The sequence below is a fragment of the Poecilia reticulata genome, linkage group LG20, assembly GCF_000633615.1.
Source record: "Poecilia reticulata strain Guanapo linkage group LG20, Guppy_female_1.0+MT, whole genome shotgun sequence".
Classification (NCBI taxonomy): domain Eukaryota; kingdom Metazoa; phylum Chordata; class Actinopteri; order Cyprinodontiformes; family Poeciliidae; genus Poecilia; species Poecilia reticulata.
In genome coordinates, this window is record NC_024350.1 from 14903898 (window position 1) to 14925836 (window position 21939).

At 41.6% G+C, this 21939-nt stretch overlaps 1 long non-coding RNA gene across 1 annotated transcript in view; it reads left to right on the top strand.

Moving 5' to 3' along the window:
- The first annotated feature begins 20474 nt into the window (after positions 1–20474).
- The window catches only part of LOC103456611 (uncharacterized), a 2618-nt gene continuing 1153 nt past the window's right edge, over positions 20475–21939 (top strand). Inside the window, exon 1 of the long non-coding RNA XR_532283.2 lies at positions 20475–20561. This is a non-coding gene — a long non-coding RNA (uncharacterized LOC103456611). The remainder of the gene's footprint in view (positions 20562–21939) is intronic.

Consider the following 21939-nt stretch of genomic DNA (forward strand, 5'->3'; position numbering starts at 1 on the left):
TGTTTTGTTTTCCTGCCATTGTTTCAATGAAAAGACAATCATTCAAGGCGTAAGACATCACAGCTTTGATAAGAAGGTTAAATCTGCAAAATTATACCATGGTCATTTCAGATGTTGCTTTGTCACAGCAATGAGAATCTGGAAGCTTAGACAGTCTCTCTTTAACTACTCTTTAATTATTTAGCAATTTTCCATTTAGTTTTTGTTTTTAAGATATGCCCAATAATGTCAGCATACATTTAAACATTGTTTATACTCTTCCTAGCTAATTCCACATTTTGTCATGTGCTTGTTTTCATTTTATTCACAATATGAGGTGCCTCTTCACATTAGTGAGCTAGGTGCTGCTGTAAACAACTTTCATTGCATGTACTGCATACATCTTGCACAGACAGCAGCAGCCCTAACCACTATACTACAACTACTTTCAGAACTGTTGTTCTGTCATTGTGAGTCCATTTAGCTTCTCCTTATTCTTCACAGTGGCATTCTGAATAATGACCCCGAGAGCTGAGCTTGGAAACCAACCATCATTAGTGTCTCAGCATCCACTGCGAGTCAGTGACAACAGTTTCACCTCCGTCGTTGGTGGTGGGGAGCGTCAATGCCTAGCCAAGCAGAACTACACGCGGACAGAACTAAAAAAAATTGTCTGTTATCCTACACGATGGCGCACTTCCTGATAAAGTGTAAATGCTAGTGTTGTAGGTCATATTTTACCCTTCGTGAAAAAATACCCGCCCAGGTCTTAAATGGATGAGCGGCAGCATCACACCAGGCTCACCCAACACATCCATCCTCCACCACAGACCCCCGGCTTGGCCGTAAGCCATATGGCCGCAGATTTACCACGGCGACACGGCCAGGAGGCTCTAACTCAAACCCTCATCATAATGTCAAGGAATGCCAGGCGACGTGAGGAGGAGCAGGGAGGAGCGTGGCGATGCAGAGGCATTGTTCTGTCAGCCCAGCAGGCTCAGCGGGCCTAAACAGCCCCTCGTAAAACTAATGCCGGAAAATCACAACCTTGGGGGTTTGATTCTCTACGGGGTTTTTATTAATATGCTGCCTTTTTTTTTTTTTTTTTTTAATGTGTCACGTGTGCTCAGATTAACACACAAACGCATCAGGGAAAACATTCAGTGCACATTCTGGTAAGTATTACATGCCTCTCTGAGCACTAAGACATGCCCTCAGAGAAAAAAAAAAAAAAAGACATGCCCTCATACATATACAGTAAATCCTCAGCAACAAGAGAGACAAAAAAAAAAAAAGGCTGTGGAAATATTCAGCGGCTCACGTTTTTAAAGAGAGAAAAACCAGGCCGATCCCTTCTCCCATGCTTTGGTCGGTATATCTCAATGTGCTGTGCAGGCATTTTCGCCATCTCAGGTCTCAACATATGGCGTCTCCTCCCCCCCAACCCTCTCCATCATACTGTATCCCCTCCCCCCCACACCCAGCCTCGCCATCGCCGTGCCCCTTGGGGGAAGATGGAGAAACCGCAGAGAAATTAATTGAAATCTAAACCGCAGCGCAGGATTAACTAAGTAGGCGAATTCCAGTTGTCACATAATCAGGGCTAGTGTACTATTTGACTTTCATCAAACGGGGGCTTTCTGAAACAGCGACTGGGGATAATGACAGGGAAAAACGAGCCAGCTGCTGCGTCCCTCCACCTCTCTCTCCCATCCCCCTCCTCCTCCTCAGCATCTCTCTATCCATCCTTCCATCCTCACATATAAATCTGGGATGCTTCCAATGAGCTGTTGGTGTACACAGAGGTAGCAGCAGGGGTAAAAAGGAAAAAAAAAAAAAAAAGGCAAATTGCTGCTGAAGAGAGCGATAACTGATGTCAACCAACAGATTTGTCTTTAACATCACCTCTAAAGGAAGCGTTTTATCACCTCTAAAGTGGCTTTACCTGTGGGGAATTTGCAGTTTCTTCCATGTACATCCAAACGCCGTCATTTTGCAATCTATAATGTAACTGTTGCATTTGCTGCACAAGCATTTGAGCGATTCGCTTTCATTTTTCCAACGACCATAAAGGCGTCGAGTTACAGCGTTTCCCTCGAAGACAGAGGAGGATGAAATGTTGAAGCAAAGTGGGTCAACCAGCGCGCCGCTCTGATGAAGCATGACTTGCTGCGGAAAAAAAAGAGAAAGAAAGCATGCCAGAAGATTTTTTTTTACTCCGCTTTGAGATGATGTAGATAGGGCCACTCAAAGCGTCATTCAACAAAGGTGCTTGATCTATTTCGAATGTCGAAAATGTCCTTAGTTGAATTTGTCTGGATTATATGTGACGTTGCTGCAAAAACAGTGCAGGAAAACGTAAATGCTGCTTCTCTGAATGAAGGTGAAGATGATTTAAATTTGGCTGGTAAAATCAGCACTCTGTGATGCCTGAATTTAGAGACCTAAAAAGTGAGTCTGTGACATTTTTATTCTGCACAATTCAACTGGGAAATAAATAAATCAATCCTTGTGCCAAAATTTTATTAAAACATCTTCCAGAAAAATTTCTGCTTTCTTTGGATGAAGTCCATCAGGATCCCAAATTTTGACCTCAAGCTAAATTTTCAATTGTGTGCTCATGTATTTTTGAATATATTAGGAACTTGTGTGTGTGTGTTTGGAGATAAACAACATTGCAGCAGCGCGTGCTGACAGATACCCTGTTGATAATATAGCTTGGGCTCCTGCCTAGTGAGGTCGACCTCAGCCTGCGTCAGTCACCACCTGACACACCAAAACACCACGCTGCATCGTCGCCTCAACTCCACTTCTGCAACGTCTCGTTCTGTTTCACATTTAGAAATGTGATGCTAAATCACGTGCATGCTAATGCTGGATGCGTTTGAAGGAGACAAAATATAAAAAATAGGGGAGATGAATTGTTTTTTTTAGGGATTTTGAAGTTTGCTAAAGCTCCACTGGTTTGCGTTTCTGAGAGAAGAGAGCAACGAAAGCTAAAAATAAACGTTAACAGACGCCCACACACACACTGACACAGACACAGTTAGCACAAATTCAGACACCTAAAAAGAGCTGTGTGGCGAAAGCGTGCGGAGAGGAATACCTGGACAGATGGCGGGCAGTCATCCCGTTGGACCTGCCATCAGATCTCCGCCTGAGAGGAAGAGCAGAACAGAAACAGCCTCATCTGCTCTCCACACACAAACACACACAACATGTCTTTCTATCTTCATCGGGACATTACATCGACTTCCACTCATTTCTATAGCCTAACCGTTACCCCAAGTCTAACCACTATCAGCAAATGCCTAACCATAACCTAACCCTTAACAACAAAACAGATCTTCTTCGAATGTGGCATTGGTTACCATAAAGACAAGTCGGTTCACAACACAGTATTTGATGGAAATATGGGCCTTACAAGGTGAGAAATGCTAAAACATACACACACACTCACAATGGTTACACATTAGCATGGATTATGCTTCAAATGCTGGGAAAGCTGAGCAAAAAACCTTAAAATAAATATATCTGCTGCTGAAGTAGCATAATCTCTCTGAACAACCTTTAATATTCATATGTTTATTTGTAAGGGTAAAAAATCTCATTAAAAGAATATTGTAAAAAAAAAAAAAAAAAAAAAAAAAAAAAAACCCATAGCTCAGTTTTCAGTCGGATTTAGGTCTGGAAATTTGACATGCAAGAATTTTGTTTTTTGTCTGTTGACATATTTTTGTGCTTATTTGGTCATATTTTGTTATTATTCTGCAGGAAATTTGGTGATTTGAAAGGAGCCATCAGAGTTTTATTCAAAATCTGGTGAATGACATTCATAGTGATTTAGTTTGATGATTAGGTCTTATAGCTGGTGGAAATCTAATATTTCAGTATCTTAGTAAAAACATTCATTGCATACTAAAAAATAAAAGTATTTTTAACAGAAGTTATGTTTCATGACCCTGATGTGGCATTTATAGGACGATTGTTGACTCAAAGTCAAAGCAGATTAACGGAACGTGAGTAGGAGGGAAATGTGTGCAGAAAGAATTAGTTTTTCATTATTGTGCATCATATTTTTACTGTACAAGCAATAAAATTGAGGTTTTAATTCACTGTAAAACATAATCATTAACAATAACCAGGAAATAGACACTTGAAATATATCACTGTTTCCAGTAAAGCCACATGAGTTTCACTTGTTTAGTTCAAGTACCAACGTGGCAAAGCTTGCTTATGCCTCAGGCTGGTCTGGATATCAATAGTGAAAATCAGTGACGTCGTAAAAAAAAAGGCAGAAATCTTCAGAGCTAGTATGGGCAGTATTTATTTTTTTATTTCCTACGTGTTAAAATTAAATGTTTAATTTCTCTCATTTCGAAATCACGCTACAACGTATACAAGGTAAATTTTTACACATCTTTACTGGTAGCACAAATTAAACATGGTTTGTGTATATATTGTTATAACAAACAAAAGACTCAGAGATTTTTTAATTAGGATGCTTTTTTTTTCAGTCGAGTTTTTTTTTTTCAGACAGCAAGCTGTGTGTGTGTGTGTGTGTGTGTGTGTGTGTGTGTGTGTGCGTGCGTGTGTGTGCGTGTGTGTGTGTGTGTGTATGCCTGGTAAAAACCTGTCTGTGACTTCGCTTCTGTCCATTACGGAGAAGAGCGATAGACAGAGAGGCTAACAGACCACTGAAACCCACCACTCCAGCCTAAATCACATTTCAAAGGATAGAGGAGTCTATTATAGGAAATTAGAACGGCCTTGGATCTCAACAAGCCTATCCTTCAATTTTATTGAGTCTTCTCAGTAGCCCTCGGTGGATTGTGCGCACTTGTCAATAGCAATTCGTCTGCATTTGTTGTGTTGACAAACAGTGCCAAGCATGTATGAGCAGCTCGTAAAAAAAAAAAAAAAAAGCGTGCATGTGCATGAACGCGTGCAGACACGATCAGGTTAGATTTGTCTTCTTGATGGGAATTTTCTGGATTCCGGCAAGAAATTCCCTGCAGTCACTGGAGTAAATACATTTCAGACCTTTAGTGAACTGTTGCAGAAGATATGAGTCTCTGCCATTGAACTGAATGCAGGAGACTGCATGTGCATTTTAAGCCTGTGGTTGCCAAGAAGGCAATAACATTGTACATTTAGATCCAATGGTGGTTTATGATCTAAGGAATGTGGCCCACTGCCCAGGGAGTCATTCTTTCTTTCTGTGGGCGGTGCAAGAACTTCAAAAAAGATGTGGACTGGAATTATAACTCTTGCTTCTGTGCTACCAGTTCTCCATGTTGTGCCAAACAAAAGCACCTTGACTGAATGATGCCCAAGTTGGTATTCAAAATGACCAACTCGATTGAAAACTAAAGGCCTATTTCACCGTCAAAAGCTACATGGGCAGTTAAAACTTAAAATTGGATTGTTCTACACTGAACAGAGATTTTAAAAATACAGTTTGAAAACTACAGCTCCACCAGAAAGTATTCACACTCTGTCACTTTTTGTTTTGCTACGTTACAGAATTATTCTAGAGTGAGCAAATTTTCCGTCAATTCTTGTTTGCATCATTTAATATAATAATCATAACAATTAAGTAGACATGAATCTGGGGGAAAGGGATTTGTAATTGATTGAATATCAAAAACATAAGGATTTTTCATTTGTTTTATTTAAAGAGACGTCTCCGATAAGAAAATAATCCGGGTGTTACCGTTTTCTTTTTAATTCTTGACCAAGAAGACCTGGTCTTCTAGGAATCTGGTTCCAGAATCAGAACCAGGTATGGAGAAGCAGCATTCGGTTTTTATGCTCCACTAATCTGGAACAAACTTCCAGAACACTACAAAGATGCTGAAACACAAAGCTCCTACTTTAGATGTTTCTGAAGCTTCAAATATATTCCAATTGATTAAACAACTGTATTTATGGTGTACATATTTTTTTTACAATTGAGAGTAGATATCTGTGCAGAAACCAATAATTGAAGCCAAAAAAAAATTATCTGCAAAACTCAAATACTGGATTAAGTCGAAGAACAAATCTGGGAAGGGAGACAAAATTATTTCTGCACCACTTAACGTCATGCACAGCACAGTGATCTCCATTATTTGGAAAAGGATAAAGTCTTTCAACTTTCTGCCTGACCCTGAATAATCAGGGATGAAGGACCTTGGACAAAGATGTAACCAAGAACCCAACAGTCACTAAGTGGACGTCCAGTCTTTTTTTTGGAAGAAGAAGCAGTTCATCAATCAGCCCTTTGGTGCAGTGAGTGGACAGCTCTCTCAAATTTTGCCAAAATTTACTTTACACATTGTGAAACCAGGAGAAACTAAATTAAATTAAACTGGCCTAAACTTCATGGCTGGACAAAAACAGTCATCAGCTGGCTACTGTGAAGCATGGTGGTCGCAGCATCATGCTGTGGAGTGACTTTCTGTCGAAGAAAGTGGTACACTGCACTGCAGAGGGTGAGGTTCATCTTCTAGCACATCAATGACTCAAAGCAGATCATTAGTGGACCTCCATAAATTAAAACAGGTGGTAAAACCGCAATTTATTGACTTGTGCACATGATTCTTAAGTGAAAGTAGATTCTTAAAAACCATAGTATTTATGCAGGGGCTCATCCAGGACATCTTTCATGCTACTCAGAACATCTATATAGCAAAATTTGACTTGCTAGCACCAAGAACTTCCCCCATGATTCTTCCTCCTTCATGTTTCTGTCCCTGCCCCCACATCCACAGCCTCACAGAGCGTCGCCCTGCTCAGATTCTCTGTGTGCCTTGTGTCAGATCAATAATGCAACCATAAATTTCATTTAAATAAACATTAGTGGCCTACTTAATTAATGAAACCTCATCTGCAATTTGTCAGTGTCAGAAGTGGTAACCCCTTTGATGTTGGTATGAATATTCCTTTTCAGAAAATGTAGCGCTTGCACGATTAGCTCCTATTGTGCCGTTAGCCTCTTCCTGCCTTTTCGCAGCTCTGCCTGGATCCGCGCGCGGCTTATCAAGGGTACACAGCATCGGCAGATTAAAATCATTTACTGAGCTGAGAGGACAATGGGAGGATGTAAAATGAGTGTGGGGAAACATGATGAAAAATAGTGGGGCTGAATATCTAATGAATCTAATCTACATACAAGCAATCTGACCAAATGCCGGAGCAATTCCAGGGCCCATACATCAAATAGTACACGACATTAACGTTGAATCAGTTTCAGAGAGGTTCACACCCATGAGCCATAATACTTGATAACCGACAGGGTTATGAGAGATAAATAAAAATGAGAAATATAAAACAAACCATCATAATGTGAGATGAGTCTCTGACCCGTCCTTGTCGGTGCGCGAGAAGCAGCTGCTCATGACCCACTTTCACTCGGATACATAATTCAGCGGTGAGCGACACGACTTCCAAGCCACCATAAAAATATTCATCAAAACGAGCGAGCAAATCTTCTTTAGCAGACTCGCTAACAATCCAGCATCAGCTGGGGGAACAAGTCATAAAAAGCCTCCCCGACCTAAATAAGTCAAGTTTATCAACTCGCTGCATGATTTATGGAGTTTAAAACATTCAAACAGGACTCATTAATGATTAAATTAAAAATCAGACTGACAGCAGTTCAGCACGCTCGGAAAAGAGGTGCAATAACGCCCGAGAAAGATCACCTGACAGTCAAAATATGTTGGTATGAAAGAATAAAGATCAAAACGGCAACAGAAAACAGCACAGACAGGAAAGATCTGCTGAAATTGTGCAGCTTTATCCAATATTTACAAAGGTTGAAAACACAACAGTGAAAGGAATAAGAAATGTACGCTCTGCAAGGCACTGCAGAATGCTGCAATTTATAAAATAAAACAAGAGAACAAAGCAAACAAAAAAAAAATATATTCCACATGTGAACCTTCTTCACATAAAGTGGTGCTTAATTGTGAAGTGGAATGAAAATGATGCACGGCTATAAAAATGTTTTGCATATTAAAATCTGGCAATCATGGCATTGCATTTATATTCACCCCCTTTCACTCTGACACCATTAAATATTTTAAAGGGCAGCCAATCGCCTTCCGAACTCACAGAAATGGTAGGCAGGATTATAACACCAAAGACAGAAATTAACGATGCGTGTAAAAAGGTTACCAGTCTTCCATGGAGTGGACACCCCAAGAAAATCCCCACAAGATCAGACTCTGAAATGCTGAGAGAAACTAATAAAACATAAGTTACACCTCAGACACTAAAGGTTTTTTTTTTTTCCATTAAAGCAAAATAACAAGACAAAACACTCTCTTTGAAAGGGAGCAAAGTAAGTCTCTGTTCTCTAAACTAAAATAAAACATCCCCTCAGTTAATGAACCACAACTGGCCAGATCACAATGTGGGGTGAAATTCATACAAATACTCCAAAACAACTTTCAAGGTTGGTGGAAGAGGGGTGATGATATGTGCTTAATGGGATGCTCGTCTTTATAAGACGTTGCTGAAGATTCACTAATATTTGTCAAAATGTTGTCGTTTCTTTTTAAAGATGCATTTTGGTGGAAAGCGTAAAAATAAACGATTGCAATGGTTTTGCATTTCCCCCCTATCAACCATGCAATGACTGTACAGCCTCAGGTTGGTCTTGTAGATGAAGGTCTTAAAAAATCTATTTAAAAAAAAAAAATGTGGACTTGTAGAAAAATACAACTAACAAGAGCAAATCATTCAACAACCCTAAATACTACTGACTGACATTATTCAGGCTGTTTGTGACTTAAATCCATCAAACTTGAGCCTTTAACTGTGCTGGTCAGACATGCAGAAAAGTTACAGAGATGAGGAGTTGAACCCCAGACACTACACGTGCAAGACTGCTTCATTCATATATTATAGTAAAAATAAAAAATAAAGAGTCAAGCTGATTAAAGTTCAAGGTGTGAAGGAGACTGGATAAAAAAGGAGGAAATCACTCCCCATCCCTCTTTGGGACACCTGAAATAGGCCAGAGGCTGGTTTCCTCCTATCAGAGGAGTCCTGGGATGCCTGAGAGACTGCAGGGAAAAGAGGACAGGGAGGAGGTGTTGGGGTGGGGGATTCAGCTGGGCCTTAAGTGTGCTATCATAGGCACCTCTTGTGCCTGCCTGCTTTATTTGCAGTAGTCAGGTTAATGAGTCCACCAGCCCACTTGATGTTGAGAGGCCCACCACAAAGAGCTGCCTCATTAGAGCTAGCCTGGCATGCTGCTCTGAGACAAAGAGACATTCACACCACTGAATGCCTTTATGCTGCTCAATGCTGCCAGCCTGCAAGGGCCAACGCCATGGCATGGCCCCCTTCAGCCCCCCCCATCCTGCACGCGTTCTGGCACCTGGCCAGCCACACCACGACCCTGAGGCTGAACAGACTGCAAGGGGTGCAGGCTGCTGCACTCGTCTGAGGAGCAGTCGGAAAGTAAGCAGAGATCACATGCAGGAAAACGTTCGACTGAATCTGCTTTGCCTCCGTTTTTACCCTTTCCTTTATATCCAAGTCTTACCTCAACCCTTTTTAGTTCCCCAGCCATCCGTCAAATTACAACAACAAAAAAAAGAAGAAGCTCCTGAAATTGGTATTCTAAACATATTCTCAACTCATCTTGAAATCACAATCGCTGCCCTCACTGTATCTAATTAGTGTGACATAATGACTGAAGTGCAGTTAGAGCGTCGTGACAGGGGCGCAGTTTCTGTCTGTGATACAAGGCGCTTTATCAGCCCAGGTGCAGGTATGACCTACTTAATGAGAGCTGTAACAAGGTAATTCAAATGTCACAGCTACGTGTAATTTCATGGTTTGCAGCTGGGGGTGGCAAACTCCGTTTCAGCAAGACAATGAGCGTAACAACCAACATAAAGTAATGAAACATGTGTACGTTGAGCTGAAAGATAAGCGCAAGCTTTTAAATAAAATCACCCTGAAATGGGAGCGAAACAGCAGACGTCATAAAGATCCTATATGTGTTTCAGGTGTCTAATATAACTGGCCAAACAACAGAGCGCCTTGCTGAAGAATTTACATCCTATGAATTTTTTTCCCATTTTGTCCTGTCACAACCCCAAACTTCAATGTATGTTTGCTTGAGTGATAGACCAACATAAAAGTGTGAAATTGTGAGGTGGATGGCAATTGACACAGTCTGAAATATTATTCACAGGTTTGCATTTTCATTCAAACCTCAGTATTTTAGTACCTATAAATAAAATCCATTGTAACCTCTTGCCTTCAAAGTAAATATATTGAAGTCTTTGGACCTATCTGAGGTTAGTTAGATAGTATAAGTGAACAAAGAGCATTATGAAAACCGAGATACACGGCAGACAGGTTGCTGAGAAAGATAAAGCAGAATTATGTTATGAAACAATAGTTCAAGCTATAAAAATCTCACCGAACTATGTTCAACCAATGACACGAAGAAGAAAAACATATGGCAAAGTTAAAAATCGACCAAGAAATGCCAGTCCACTAAAGCTGATGGGTTGGACAAGGAGAGCATTAATCAGAAAAGCAACAAAGACCAAGTAACTGAAGAAGTAGAGACCTACAGCTCAGGCGGGAGAATTGACGTAACATCCGCCTCCATGAGGAAGTAGATCAAACCTCCGGCAAACAGTGATGGAGGTAGTGGAACTCAATGCATTACCCAATACATTTTTTTTACCTCATTAGCCAACACTGAGGCAAATAACAGGCAAGAAAATTCTCAAACGAGTCCTACGTTAGGTCTGTAAGATTATATGCAGCAAACAACAGACAAATCTACGTTAAAGCTAAAGTCTTTCGCAGCCAGAGGAAAAATGGGGCACAAAGTTTCACTGAATGTGAGTGTCGGATGTACAAAGTGAGTGAGTAATGACTTAAATGATACAGGCTTGTGAAAATCTGCCTTAAGGAAAATACTTAGAAATACACATTAGCATTAAAAGGTGCTAAAATGCAAGTATCGCAGTTACAATAGCACATGTTTTCAAGCTCAAATAGAGGAACCACTGGAATTTACCCACATAAATTCAAGCATAACTACCTAAACGTATTAACAAACTTGACTATAAAGGTTGTTATGACAAAAAAAGGATGTTTGCTACCAGTTACCTTCATACAGAAGAACATGCGACAGTTGCCGTCGATCACAGTTTCATTCAACTGGACATGAGGTCAGCTGCAGGCCTTGATCCGTTTCTTGCATTATTCCGACTCCATTAGTTTTGAAAATCTAATAAATTGTATTCCGTCCTCTGTAACAACTGTCGGGATTACATATTCCCTACTGGCAACATTTGAACATAATTTTTTGTTATTTTCCTCAAATCTCTATGACAGCAGCGTGACAAACCTCGACATGGACGGAAGTGAAGCTCCTCTGTGCACTTCGTGACAAATAGCGACCTCTGATTGGTCAGTTGCTGACAAACCCGCTAGAATGATTGACAGGTGAGGTCGTCAGTTATGTTGAGAGGATAACTATCAGAGGTGCCTCTATAAATCTGATCTTTATTAAAGTATGGCAAGGAGAAAGTAAAAGGAAACAAGTTGCTTGTTGTGCAACAATATGTTTGGTTTAGCAACAAATTTTAAATCCATGACAAAGGCAGATAAAAGGATTTCTGATTCTGATATTAACAAAACTGGTGATTTAAATCAAAATCACCAAGTTGGAGTTACACCTTATTATCATGAAACAGAAGCCAAATAAATTTCAGTGTCAGTTATTGCGTGTGATGCCTGCTAAGCAGGTACAAAGCATGTACTGTATTAAACATGATCTCACATACAATTACAATAAAATCCAGTTGTGGGTTTGTGACAAAATGTGAAACACATTCAGTAGTAGTGGCTTATCTAGTTTAATTTATTCTACATGGCAGTTTTGTAGCTCCGAGTAGTTGTCCCTTCAAAGAACATTACTCGGCATGGACCATCATGTGCATCAATCATCTTGCTCTACAAAATGTATTCAAATCTCACATAAAAAAAAAACAAGATGATTTTTTTTTTTTTAGGCTTCCACAATCCCTGCTTTCAACTAAGAGATGACGCAAAGTTTTATAAAGTAACGTGCAAATTCCACCTATGCTTCACAGCTGTTGTAAAGGAGCACATTAGGCAATATTTAAAAAAAGAAAAAAAACAAATCTCTCCCGGCTTCAGGTCAGGAGTCAAATATTTTCTGCATAGGCAATACGCTGTCTCCACCACACTATTTATAGCAGCAGGCTGAAACAGCTGAGCTGACTGCAGTGATGTCACTGGCGCTGATGGAATGCTTTGTTCCTCAGCGCGTGCGCATGCCACCTGCGTGTGCGCGAGCTGCAGCGAAGGACCAGGATGCAGGAGCCAAAATGGCTGAATATACATACACACACTGCCATATATATATATATATATATATGGTAGTGTGTGTGTTCGTGTTTATGAAAGCATCCCTATCACTGAAAGCCAGATTTCTAATAAGCGCCGTAACCTTCTGAAAGCATTCAGGCCTCAGTCGAGGGTGTCCGTGTTAATGCCACGGAGGGAGTCAGTGTTTGTGGACGCCATTTGAAACTCGGAGCAAAATAACATCACGCTGCAGCTGAGAGCGGGAAAACATCTCATGCACAGTCTAAAGCGCTTAATGGTTCCGAGCTTCCCCCCCTCTCAGCATTCAGCCGTGGCGTTCAAGAAGCACCATACCCACGTATATATTTTTAGTAAGCCTTTGGGCTTCTTTCAGTGTCCCTAAAAGAGCATGGTTGCCCGGCAACCGTTATTGTTGCCATGGAGATTCATGTGTTGGCAGCTGCTGCAATCAGCATCAACTCGAGGCTGCACGTTCCCATTCCGATAGTCAGGCAGGCGATGAGGAAGGCTGCGAGGACACACAGCCAGAGAGAGAGAGAGAGAGAGAGAGAGAGAGAGAGAGAGAGGTTAGTAATCAGTGTGAAACATACATTCATCCGTTATCCCGCTGCATTAATACAATTACATCAAGAAGAAATTTATGGCAGTGCTTTGGTGAGATGATCACACTGCAGACGGAGGAATAAAACTCCACCTCGGAGCCTAACTGATCTAGTTTCACTGAACGCAATGGGACGATGCTGGTTTGCTTCCGACACAAAAAAAACAAAAAAAAAAACAAAAAAAAAACAATAAAATGCTACATTTCAAACTGCTGCTGAAATGTGATGTCGATTCAACTTGTTAGCAAGGATAAGTGATATTTTACCCCCCTTCCAACCTCTATAGGAGTATGCATCTGTGTCCGAAGGAAGAATTGTAAACCCTGTGGAGAGTAAAAACGCATTGAATTCATAATAGCTGTTATTTCTTCTTCGGGCATTCCCCCCTTTCGTCTTCCTTTTCAGCTCTACCGTCGTTTCACTGTTGACATCACAGACCAATGTGGGGATAAAGAGGCAGAGAAAAACAATAACAGACCCATTGACCCCCATTTCACAAACCTTGGGGGTATGAGAGAGGGGGGAAGAAAATGTCCACTTACAATGCTGGAACAGACCTACTGATTGGGCGTCAGTGGGTTCTCTATTGGAGGGAACAGGGAAAGTGCAGCTCCAGGTCCTGACTCCGGTCCAGTCCTGAGCGCACACGCTCCTACACAGATCTACATCTGTTCTCTGAGACCTATAAAATTGTGTCAGAGAGACAGCTGGAGATGTTGGGAATTAGAATTTTGTTTAATCAACTAATAAATAATTTTATTTGGAATTACAGCATGCAGTGGTATGTTTGAATTCGTTTATTCCTCTTAACTGTGCTTATAGCCAATAGAAATTCCAAATTTGGTTTCTCAAACTATGTTAATAGTGCATAAAAAGAAGTTGTTTATAAAGAAATGTCAACCTATTAAAAAGTAAGTTATTTTGCATAAACGACTTTAGCAGAGCGCCTGAGACGCTGATATCTCTCGTCTTCTTCTTAACAGTACTCTATAGCGTTCTGTGAGGTTTAGGTGAGGCCAGTTTACTAGATTTTTAGGAACAGTGATGCCATGCCTATGGCTATGACAGGTATTACATCCTACTGATGAATAAAATCAGCACCTCTATAACGTTTTTTTAGCTTGAGGACAACACAGAGTCACACAGGACAAACAATCATGCACTCAGTTACACCTAAGGGCAACTTAGAGAGACCTAAGAGTCATTGTCTTGGACTGCAGGGGGAAGCCGGAGTGCCCAGAGAGAACCCACGTATGCACATGGAGAACATGGAAACTGCAAACTCCGTTCAGAACACCCTCAGGCCGGGATTCAAACCCAGGACCTTCAAGGCAGATCTGCTCCACTGTGCAGCCGTACTTTGAAAATCAAATTGAAGTTGAGTCTCATCTGAAAAGAGTGCATTGAAGTAATATTTCTTCTTATCGATTCAGGTTCAGGAATCAAAGAGTTGTAGATCGCATCTTAACTTTGTTTTACAATCCTCTCAAGCTCATGGTTTACCTTGTTACTTGTGCATCGGGCTAGGTGATAAAACAATAATGATATCTTTGTCACGTGATCAGTAACGATTGATTTGATTTGATCAATTTCAATAAATTCTGATCCAAAACTGCACAGCATTCTGGAGGTTTATAGGCAGAGGAAAAGACTTTAGCCACTCAACCTCGGCCAAGATAGGAGAGCTTCGTGCAATCAACTAACTCATTCACTCTTTGGTTACCTAGCAACGGCTTAAGTAACATGGGCAGGAGCAGTTTCCTGTTGCCACCAACAACCTCAGGCGTACTTCACTCCTCAGAGGTCAAAGCGGACATCTGCACAAAGGACAACTTCTACAACCACGCACGCATACGCATTGAGCACTGGCACAGGAAACTGCAAGATGTTCGCATCAAACTGTTTGGTGTGCGACACCGCGCTGACAATGTTGAGAGTCAGCTCAACCAGTCGCTCAATCACGATGCATACTGTGATTGAAGCTCTCTGTGCAGAACTGATAGGTGTGCAGTGGCCGCCCTGATATAGAAGAAACGGGGCTAGGTTTCTGTTAAAATTCTGGGAATCACAGCTGCCAGTATTTTACCGTAAATCAGAGACTTTTTTTTACAGTGTTCTTTAAACATATGGTGGTGGACAAGAGGACATTATGGATGAACACCCAGCTTTTTTAGCAGACTCTTTGTGGTGTCAGTGACAGATTGTTAGACGACTGTTCTCCGTGACTGTGTGGGCAACAATCCACCTATAAAACTAAATTTCTGAGTCAACACTTACTTTCTTTATTGGTCTCATGCAATATGCAAATTGTAAGCTGTATTTTGGATTTTAAAGATAATTACTAAAATGAACAGAAATAAATAATTTGTATGCTTATTTGTATATATGAAATATGGGTTTGTCTTTTTGAAGTAAATTGCTGAAATGAATTACATCTATCCGTGTTATCGTAATTTATTGAGAGGCATCTACGTGTAGATGGGATGCTGCTCTGAGCACTCTTTAAAATAACTGTGACCAGGAAGGATGAAGCAGGAGCACTCCAATAAAAGCCATTAGAAGTGAATGATTTCCAGGGAGACGAGCACCTGTGTCCAAAATGAATCAGCTTGTTTAATTCGATTTCATTTTATGGGCACACAGGTCAGATAAAAACATGTTTGTTGCATATATTGCTGTAAACACCGCTCTATCTGAAACAAATCAAGACAAGGCAGCTCATTTTGGATTAACATTAAAGTCTGCGTTCACAATGACCCTTCCACCAGTGACTTCACTAAAACGAGATCATAGTTAATGGCTCGATAAATTTTCCTTCCTTTACGGCTATAATTGTCTCGCACGCAGCAGAAACGTATCTTTAGGAGTTGGACGTGAGGATCTCCTGGCATACGCATGAGAATAGAGGCTCACCTCGCTTTCTGTGGATGCTGCTGGTTGACATTTAACATCACAGAGAGAGGGGAGGTGGAGAGCCCGGTGCCCTACATGCACATTTGACCCCCTGCTAATGTCAGAGGGGGAAGGTCCCAAACACACTCATCCGTACTTCGCTCACACAAAGCACTACCAGAGTACAAAGTATCTATCTCTGAAATTGCAGAGGCTTTACTAACTTCATAATGTTTATTTAGAGAAAGGTATAATTTAATCCGAGACAGCTACAGTGCAGGTAACTGATGGCAAAGGTTTACGCTGTGCTTTATCAGCAGAGTCTTTTGCCTCTGTTTCCCAACCAAAATGTTTCGCTTTTTATAAAAAAAAAAAGAAAAAAAATATCTATAATTATCTTTAAGTGTATGAGGCTTTAAAGGGCCAGTTATTTCCTATCTGGGGAATTGTACAAACGTCTTCATCATATACTTGTGTTGTTTTTTTTTGGAGGATGTTACAAACACAGCCAGCAGGCCTGCAACCCAGTGCAGCTGACCTGATTCTGCTTGCACGCAACCATGAAATAACAACTGCTCTTTGGAGTCTGGTGCTAGCTCGGGGAACGTACCGTCCCTGCTTGGGTGGAGCATGTGGGCAAACCTCACCATCAGGATTTTGTAAGAAGTAGAGAAAGAGAGAGAGAAAAAAATGAGAGAAGAAATCACGCAACAAGGTCACATTCTGAAATACAAAAGCAGGCATTTGCTGGGCAGTCCTTTAAATGTGGTGTCTGTTTGTTTACATGTGTTTATCTTCCTATCCAAAAATCTATTTGCTTCATGTGTATATATATATATATATATATATATATAGCTCTATTTTAAAGTCAGAGCGATATAATGCTGTAGGAGCAAGCATGTAGGATGTCTGTTGCTGGGTGGGGGAGGCCTGTGCTGTACGACCCAAAACATAAGGAGGGAGTGAAAAAAGCTCATCTCTTCCCGGCAGCTTATAGAGCTGCAGAGCGCACATCAACCATTGTCTGCCTGCACACTGTTTTTTTTTTTTTTATGTGCATCCTTCTGCTACAGGCTGCATTATTATTTGTTTCCTCGCAAAGAGTCCCAAGCAGATCAACATCGACGCTTAATTATGTATTTAAATGCGCACAAGCAAAAAATAAATTATTTCTTGTCGTCAAATTTGATCTTAAATAGAAATATATGTAGAAAAATAGAGTATTTTCTGGCTAATGTGGTCAAGCTGAATAACAAAAGGCCTTTAGAAAAGAAAAAAAAATTATAGTCCTGGTCGGAGATGCTTCTGCGCATTTAAACACACCGGAGAGAAAAAAAGCGCATATTCAGCACTGCCTCCGTGACGTTTATTGCCTGCGCTGTTATTGTCTTTAGAAAATATATATATATAAATAAAGTGTCCTCTTTTCTGTCCTTTGTTGTGGAGGTTAAACTGTCTCTTTGGGACAGAAATCTTGCTCCGGGAAAAAAGTGCATCGAGTATCCAGCAGAAGCGCAAATCAAATCCAAAACCGGTATGTTTCCAGAAGTGGCTCCAACTTTTCCAAACTTCTCTGCCCAAATGATGGAATGTGCTACTGCAGCCGGTGGTCATTTCTTCCTCCTTCCCTCCCTTTTTACGCCCCTCTTCTCGCCCATAGCTTTTTTTTTCTTCTCCAGCAAAGAGGGCTCAGTCTCTGGCTCTTGATTAATAAATGTTTATGTGTTTTGAAGTGCAACACAAAAGCGGGGTTGGCCTGTGACCCCTGGTAGCCCCGACCTTACGCGGGGTTCATTGTGAGGCGCTGGGAACGGAGACCCTGGGGCCACTGGCCCCCTCACCCTCTCCCACCACGCGCACACACACACACACACGCACACACACACACTCTCACACACACACACGCACACTCTTGTAGCCATTCATGTGCGCACCGCTGCTTGTTCCCCGCAGCTTCCATTGTTTCAGTGGGAACAATGGCAGCCCCTCCCGACCTCCTATCCCTCCATCTCTCTCTCTCTGCAAGAGAAAACGCAGCTTTTCAAACTTCCCTCTATGTGCAGCCTGACGCAAGCCCGGGCAGAGTTTCCCTCGTACCCTTCAAAATAAAGAAGAAGAAGAAGAAGAAAAAAAATGTTGACAAAACGTTAACACTCTTAGTGGTGTGATCGCTCATGTTGCATCACACGCAAAGGTTGCATCACTGCATAGTGGATTCTTTCAAAGTCCATCAGTGAAGCAGAGTGAAACTGGGGGACAGAGGGCTGGATGCTGACGCAAAACCTGCAGGTTCATTTTAAATGCACAATTTGAACAAGGTAGAAGTAGCTCCATGTTGGTGGGGATCCCTTGTGCTTTACCTTGGCTGCAGGGCTGGTGAGGTTACTCAGATGACATCATGTATGGTCCATGAGCTCGACTGGATCTTTGGCTGGTGGTCAATCACTGTAGGAAGTAAAGAGGGGAAATATAAATACTGCAGTAAATTTCCTCAGTCCTGAATGCACACGCCAGAATGCAAGAATGCGTTTAGAGTTGTTGACTTGCCTCATTCACTCTTTCTAGACGAACAGAAAGAGTTCGTCCAGAAAGCATTGTAATGTGTCGTTGATTTTACAGTAATCCGTTATACCAAGTATGTATGTAGCAACAGTGGAGAGGAAAAACTCCCATTCAACAGGGAGAAACCTCCAGCAGAACCTGGGACTATGAGTGGCCATCTGCCACAGCGGACTGGGGGTTTTGAGAAGAACTGATGTAGGAGTAATTTCTATGTTAATGAAAAGTAAAAAAAAAAAAAAAAGTTAATAGCAGGAGAGGGACGCATTTAATTGTTGGCAGCATTATCTCAGCTCATGCCCTCCTCCAGGAAGGCACCACAGCCAAAACAGAACACCAGACCAGCTGTAGCTTCTATGGAGAGAAAAATACTGAGAGAAAGCATAAAATTAACAGCTGCAATAACAGCAAATAATGCAAATTGGAAAGTAGTGGCAGAAGAAATGGGGGTGGGGGGAAGTGGTTAGTTTGTCCTCCAGCGGCCTAAGCCTAAAGCAGCATAACTACATAGACAGCTCGGGATAACTTAACCCCTGAGAATGGAGCATGAGAGAGGACGTGAGAGTGCACCCTACCTCCCTCTATTCACCCCCTTGACTGGGAAAACATCCGCCTTAACAATATGCGTCGTAAAAAAAAAGTCAAATAAAATAATTTTCAGTTGAACATCTCAGAGAGCACAGATCAGTCTGTCATCTAAAAGTGCAGATTATGGCACAGAAACACATAACTTGACATGGTCATTCAAATAAACTGAAACTATACTTAAGGTGAGCGTTGATTAGAGAAACTGCCAAGAGGCCTGTGGTATCGCTGGAGAAGCTGCAGGGACAGAGCACTCAGGTGAAAGAATCTGTATCACAAAAGTCCAATTTTCTGATTGCTACAATCCATGTAGGAGACAAAGCAACTTGTGGCCAACATGCAAAATGGCATAAACACACATGTGACAAAAATGAATCTTGTTGTTGTTGGTGAAAAGAAAGACAGAGCAAAATCCATACAAAGTATTGAGGCGGGAAGGTGGAAAACAAATGCATTCCACACTTTTGAGATTACTTGAACAAAGTTTTTACAGCCATGTTTCTTTGTTTCTTCCACTTTAGAATTAGTCGTCTTACAATCCCAGTAAAATACACTGAAGTTAACAATTTGGCAAGGCACTGTATGTGGACCCAATAAAGATTTTGCTCAGCCCAGATGGTTATTGAATCCAGCAGGGCTGGTACCATGCTAAATACAGAACCCAATACCAGGTAGGGACCCAATGAAGGTCTAATATCTCATATTAGAATTTAGAAAATCAGTACATGGGTTGTCAAGAGTTGTCCTGCACCAGTTCTATCTAGGCATTTCAGATGAGATGATTGTCAATGTGTAAATTTGTGTAGACGTGCAAATTGTGAATTGTATGATGCAAAAACACATTAAAAATCTGGATTGAAATTATGATTCAAAACATGCAAATATCCCATGAAAATCACTAAATACGGGACTTCTGGAGCATTGTGACAATACATTAAATTCCTCAAGGCTAAAACGCAAAAACTGAAAATCAGTGCAGCATGCGTGAAGATTCTTATCTAAAGCAAGCTAGTAATCACATAAAAACCCCCAAATGTTTTTTTTTTAGAGCAATTAAGTACTAAAACACATCAAATATTTCAGGGGAAGCTGAAAATCTGTGCTGCATGCATGGATATTTTAAAGCGAAAAAAGGAAAAAATAATCCCAAAAAAGGACCAAATACAGGACTTACAGAGCACGCATTTCAGTGTATAAACGCGTGAGCGGTACGCGCTTGCGTGTGGGAAGCAAGAGAGAGAGAGAAAGATTTAACTCATTGTAATGCACACAACGACCTGCCCTCTTTTGAAAAAAAAAAAAAAAAAAAAGCGAGGAGCGAGAAAGCGCAGCCATGCTTTGCAGGGGCTACAGCGTCGCTCTCATTGGTAGTACGAGCCTCCTCTCCAAACGGAGTGTGTGCTTTGCTCGCCCGCTCGCCGCTGCACCGACACAAACCGGGAATTTTAAGGCTCCGCGATGAAACGGTGAAGTAATCACAACGACGCCCGAAAACCAAGCGGGACGCGGATACATATGAGCTCATTGTGCTGGGATCCACCATATGGCGCGGACCGCTTCATGGTGAGTATCTCACTGGGTTGCGTTAATCGATTATTTATGAGTCAAAATCTGCGTGTTTTTTGGGGGGGGGGGCTTTAAATGTCCCTTTATTTATCTGCGAACTGAAAGAAGAAGCTGATATCTGGAGATGTTTCGAGACGTAACGGTGCTGTGTCCTCTCCGCTGCACGTTGCACTTGCCATTGTTATTGCGGGCTCTCGGGAATGAAGCAGTTTATGTGCAATATAAAAAAATAAATCAAAATCAAATAAATCGCTAAAACATGTGCAAACCGGCGCAGGCTGCAACCTGCACATCGTTTCATGTCGACAATTGCATAATCTATATGAAGGGCTAAAAGAGGACGGTGTGTTTCCGAGCTGCAGCGCGGCGCTTCAGGACAATAGGGTCGTTTTTTTTTTTCCTTTTTCTTTTTCCTTCCTTTACCCTCTTCTCTTACTTTCCCCATTTGGTGGTCAGAGACCCAAAAATCCAGAGCAGGGATAACCGATATGATTCGCCCTGGATGGGGTCGTCTCTCAGAGTGACAACCGGTGATTTCCTTTGTTTCTGTATCCATCTCCTCTCCGTAACAGCGAGTGTATTCAACGCAATTAACATATGTGCTATGCCTGCGCCTCTTTATTCCCAGTTCTGTCAAATTTGTTTTTGCCCTTCAGTTGGAATAGAAGAAGCTTTTTCCCGGCTTAGATGCGTTCAGGGTCTTAAGCACGTACAGTCAGTACTGACTTCAACGGAATTTGCTTGGTGTTTAACGCGAATTGTGCGAATTTCAGCGTATGACGTTAGACACGAACATGTCTTTATACTATTCACTAAATGTGACAGGTAATAAAGCCTTTGCATTGCTTTTATTTCCTCGTTCTACGTCCTTCTGATGACAGATGGGGGAAAACAGTGTTAAGGTTTTACTAAATGTCACTGATTGCACAGCTCTTCACATCAAAGCCAAAATGCAGCATTCGCTCCCCTCCAGCATCCCTCCCTCCCTCCATCACTGTATGCGAGGGAGTGCACGGACGTGTGCGTGTGCGCATGCTCAAAACGATCCCGTATTAGTGTGAGCGTTGCTTCACAAGTGTTCCCATTTTTTTTTTTCCTCCAATAGTGCAATGTTGCATAACTGTTCGCAGCCCAGCGTCAGATTTGGGACTTCGCAGCACACACTGAGGTTGAGTTGTCCGAGTCGCCGTAGAGCCGGTAGCACGCATCCCGTCCTGCATATTCTCACACGAACTGGGATAGTCGGAGAAAAATGTCCCTTCCTTGTTTCAAGGACGCAGGTTAGGCGATGAAGAGGGGACTCTGGGTAATATAGAGAAACATCTGTTTGGCTAGTGACGTCACCAACTGCCACCCCCACCCCCCACCCCCCCCC